Source organism: Primulina huaijiensis, unplaced genomic scaffold (genome assembly GCF_012295235.1).
Source record: "Primulina huaijiensis isolate GDHJ02 unplaced genomic scaffold, ASM1229523v2 scaffold25037, whole genome shotgun sequence".
In the NCBI taxonomy this organism is placed as follows: Eukaryota; Viridiplantae; Streptophyta; class Magnoliopsida; order Lamiales; family Gesneriaceae; genus Primulina; species Primulina huaijiensis.
The window spans coordinates 399524-404893 of record NW_027356117.1 but is presented as its reverse complement, the minus strand read 5'-3'; positions in this window follow the sequence as shown (position 1 = coordinate 404893).

Genomic DNA, 5370 nt, shown 5'->3' with positions numbered 1-5370 from the left:
ATTTATGTGTTTAAATAAAAAAAATTTGAACCAACATTTTTGTGGTTTATATTTATAAATTATTTGAATAAAACACGGTAAAAGATCGTTGTGATTAGACCCGTCAATTTGGGTTGAGTTCGTCTCTTTGGCCCACATCGCCAAATAATTTAAGTGTGTTGGGTTGAAATTTTGTCAACTTATTTAAAGGTGGAACTAAATGAGTCCGAGCGAGTTTGTATTAAATATCAATATATATACTATTATCGCTTTTCAATCATGAATTCCTCGTATAAAAGGAAGATTATCATCTTGATTTTAAAATTATGATGTTACTATTAATTGCTTGTTTTTATTGTTGTCTACCCACATTACAATATATTATTTTTAATCTAATGATTTAGTTTTTTTTATTTATCTTTTCATTATGCCAATTCAATTAATTAAAGTTTAGAAATAGTTCATTGTTGAATTGTGAATTTTTTTTGATGTCTTATTAAATTTTTTTCATGTGCTCGTTATTTTATTTTATTTTTTTGTGATGTTGGCTATAACTAATGAGTTAAAAAAATATTTTTTGCAAAGGTTTATATTTAAATTACTTTAACAAAATATGGTTAAAAAAATTATTATAATATACCATTTTTATATAAAAAAAAAAAGTTTCTAATTTTTAAATCTCTTTATTTATAACCGCTGGCTAGAATTTATGTGTTTAAATAAAAAAAATTCAATCAATATTTTTTGGCGGTTTATATTTATAAATTATTTGAATAAAACAAGTTAAAGGATCGTTGTGATTAGACTCATCAATTTGAGTTGGGTCCGTCTATTGGCCCACACCACCAAACAATTTAAATGGGTTGGGTTGAAATTTTGTCAACCCATTTAAAGGTGGGCCTAAATGAGCTCATACGAGTTTATATTAAATATCTAATATTGTCGATTTTCAATTACGAATTCCTCATGTAAAAAGGAGAATATCATCTTGATTTTAAAATTAATATGTTAGTATCTTGCCCATAAATTGTGGGTTGTTCAGATATTTTGGTAGTCACTGAATATCAAGTGTCAAAGTTGACATTTGAAATGTGTTTTTGGATTCCTGATAATATGTTCATCAACATATTATTTTTAAGTTATTTTTATCAGTATCGTGAATAATAAACACATTTATTAAAATAAATAAGTATTATCATATCTTTAAATTAATATCTACTTTCATGTTTGACATGTTCTGAGTCTTAGCAAAATGTGGAACATTAGATTCAAGCAAACGAATACACAAAGTCTGGGGCGAAACCAAAATTATGTGGTAACAAGAATTAAAATATAAACCAATAAATTTTTAATGAATTTATCGATGTTAAGATGCATAACAAATCTTATATCATAATATATAAAATTTCAACCTTATAAATGAAATAAATCATACATATATGAAATATACAAAATTTTATTACATATACAATCAAATAATTTATTTTAATTGTATTTTATTCTACAAAAATTCTTGTCAAACTCAGTGATTGTGGATTTAACATCTATTAAATCAGCAAACTAAAGAGCGTGTCAATTAAACTAATTGAGTAATCACATATTCTTGAATTTCTTAATTAATTTTTTATCTTGATAATTTGTTTCATTTAATATTTTAAATTATAAGACACCGTTACTATAACTAAAGACATATTTTTTTAAATGTTCATAAGGACTCAATCACTAACTCATATGGAAAAACATTTATCGACATACTATATTGAAAACATTCTAATTAATTCAGCGCATTTGCTGAAATTTTTTTAATTAATTAAGAAAAATTCATTTACAATAATCATATTTAATCTTTTTGGGCTAACACCATTTATTTTATAAGATATTTATCGCAATTATTTATTTGTATGTTAATCTTTAAATCTGAATTATGATGTATATTGTTTTTCTAAAAGTTCTTAAATAATGATTTAATACATTTATTCGACATTTTAATATTAACATTTTAAGATATATTAATTTTATATTGTTTGCGTGCAACACTTCTAATCATGATTATAAAAATTCAATAAAAATTCTAAAAATGAATTAGGTAGAACATAAAAAATTACACAATTAATCAAAAGACAGAAAATAATAACTAAATAATTGTCTATTACCTAAAACTACTAATAACGACTTCTAAAGATTGAAATCGGTGAGAGTGGAGGCCACTATGTACTAAAAAAATAAAAAGTTAATGTTTGAATGAGTTACACTGCAAAGTTAGTTAAATAAAAACGAAGGACAAAGTGGGTTAGTAAAAATATTATAATGGGACTAAGTTGAATGAGACTCATATATATAAGTATCTCACTCGGTCTTACCTTATGCTTTGTCACTGTACAAAGCGAAAGTTTATGCACTGTAGTGTTCTACATTTTCTTAATTTTTCTCTTGATTTCAAATTTAATTTCATCATCTATTGGTCTTTAAAGATATATTAGAATTTTTTCTAAATATCTAACCTTAAATGTGATCAATTAACCAAATAATTATTATACTTTGTATAAAATAATAAATAGATTAATATATTTGAAGATATAAAAATTAATATCTTGAGAAGAATAAAAAAGAATGTTAGAATTAATACTATAATTATCTAATGTCAATATTAAATTTAACATCCTACATTCAAAAATGTGTTTATTGAGATAAATACTATGATGATAAACCAAAAATAATAATTTATTTATCATTGTAACGTAATAATAATGTGATCGTTATTCGGAATCAGAAAATGATGTACTTTGACATATATTCTGATTTTTTTATTTTAAAATATAAATTTTCAAATAAATGAAAAATGATTTTTTTCATACTACTTATGTAGAATATCAAGTATATATTCTACTCAAATGTCTTATAAATTCATATGATATAGTAAAAGGTTATTTTCATAAACTTATTTGTTGAATGCAATAATTGATCGTGTTGGGTAGAGTAATTAAAATGTTGTGCTTGAACTGTTGTACTATTTAAAATATTTGATTTGTACTGTTACCATATATAATCTACAGGTTTTAATAAAATAGTAAACGCTTGAGGCTACAATTGGTATCAGAGTCAAGATCGCGACTTTGATTTTCATTCATTGCAATTGGTGCAATTATTGGGAGATAGATTGCTTGGTGCAATAATTATCCACAATGGGTAGACGTTTGAGCTGTTGTATGATTTAATTAAACATTTGACTTGCATAGTTACCATCAATTATAGCTTTTGGTAGAGCGACAAACGCTCGATCCTATATTATTCGTTTGTAAAGCTAGAAGAAACAGATTGCATCAACTTTTAGTTTTGAATCAATCTCTTACATGTTACTCGATTTTTAAATTTAGAAGCATTCTACAGTTTTCAAATATTATTATATATTGAATTATAATTTATCTCTTTTAAATTGGATAAATATACAATAAAACTTATGTAAATATTATTAACAAAAATATTTAAATGAAATATTGAGTTTTTTCGATAATCAAAATAAGAAATAAACAAATTTTGATCCTTGAGTGAAATAATATATTTAAATAAAGTTATAATTGCCACAATGAAATAATGCACCTACATGCATTTATCTCTGTATTTTGCAACTAAAATATCAAAAAACGTCTCAACATATTATTTTTATATCATATTTAAAATAATTATGAATCCTAAATTTTATTATTTTGAGTTGGTTTTTGTTATGAAAAATCATTGTGAATAAATTGAATTTAAAAATTCTTATATTTATGTATATCACATATTAATATATCAACCTAAGTCCAGGTAATAAAAAACTACAAAATGAACTTATTCATCTTCAATGTACACAAATTATAATGTAAAGATATATAACATTTAAGACAATGAAGTAGAATATATGTTTACATATAACAAAATATATACACAAGAAAAACAATAAATAAAAATATTTTTCTAGATATAAATATTTTTTTTATAACTTTTTACAGTGAGTTGGAGAAGATAAAAGAGAAAAAATATTAATTCTTTTGGGTTACACAAAAAAATAGAAATGAAAGAAGTGTTTGTCATATAATGAATTCGGTTTTCAAATTAAATGTATATTATAAAGTTATATTTACCGTTCAAACTTTATAAATGCAATGAATTTTTCTCAAGATAAGGGTACACAAATGTTCCTGTTAAGATATTTAAATAATTAGAAAAATTAAATATATTATTTTTCTGGAGGTAATATCAATATGACATTAGTAATTTGATTGTGCTAATTATACTTATGAGTTGATATGAAATATTAAAATAAGTGTCATAAGAGTCAGTAAAAAGATGATTTATTGTCAAAAATATTATTATTATAAATTGTAAATAAATGACAACATTTAATCAATATTTTTTTAAATCAATCCATCAGTACTTTTTATATAATGCTAGATTATTATAATAATTAGGGGTGAGCATTCGGTCAGTTTTGTTACCAACCGAACCGAATTAGTATAATCAGATCGAACCGAAATATTTAGCAATAACCGAACCGACCGAATTAATTTTTATAACCGATGAAAGATGAACCAAATTAAAATCGGTTAATTCGGTTGGTGACCGGATTAACCGATAAGTTTTTAAAAAAATTTGTGATTTAACTTTAATTATATATGTAATTTTTTTAACATTACAGTCTACACAAATGCATAAAAACATAAAATCACATACATCACAAATTTTTCTTTAGAATTAGGGCCGATTTTAAAATTAAAAAGTAAAAATTAAAAAATATATTAAAATTGATAAATAATAAAAATGTATTAAATAATATTATTTATTTTATCGGTTAATTCGATTAGCCGATTTCAAAATTTTGAAAATCTTAACCGAACCGAATTAACCGATATAACCGAATTTTTGAATTTGAAAACCAAATTTTCGAATTGACTCGGTTCGGTCGGTTAATTCGGTTTAACCGAAATTTTGCTCACCCCTAATAATAATGTGTAGTTTATATGTTATCAAGTATAAGTGTCTAATAAATTAAAGGTGACTAGGAAAGTAAAAGCATCCAGTAGAAATTGTTGTCAATTTACATTAAAGAGAATAATAATCAAACAACATTGTAAATAAAAAATTGCATATCATTGATTGTCAAAAAAAATTGTAATAATTGAATATTATAATAAAATATATGCATTATTGAGAGAATATGACAAACAACAAAATGAAACAATATGATAAAAAAGATATGAGAAAAATTTTAGTAGTCCAAATCTTTTTTTAAAATTAAAAAAATATGTTTTTTTTTTCAAATTAGTTACATATGCTAATTAACAAGAATTGTCAAAATTTATAATACTATTATCATTATTTTTTGTTGAGTTAACTAATTTTATTTCAAATTTT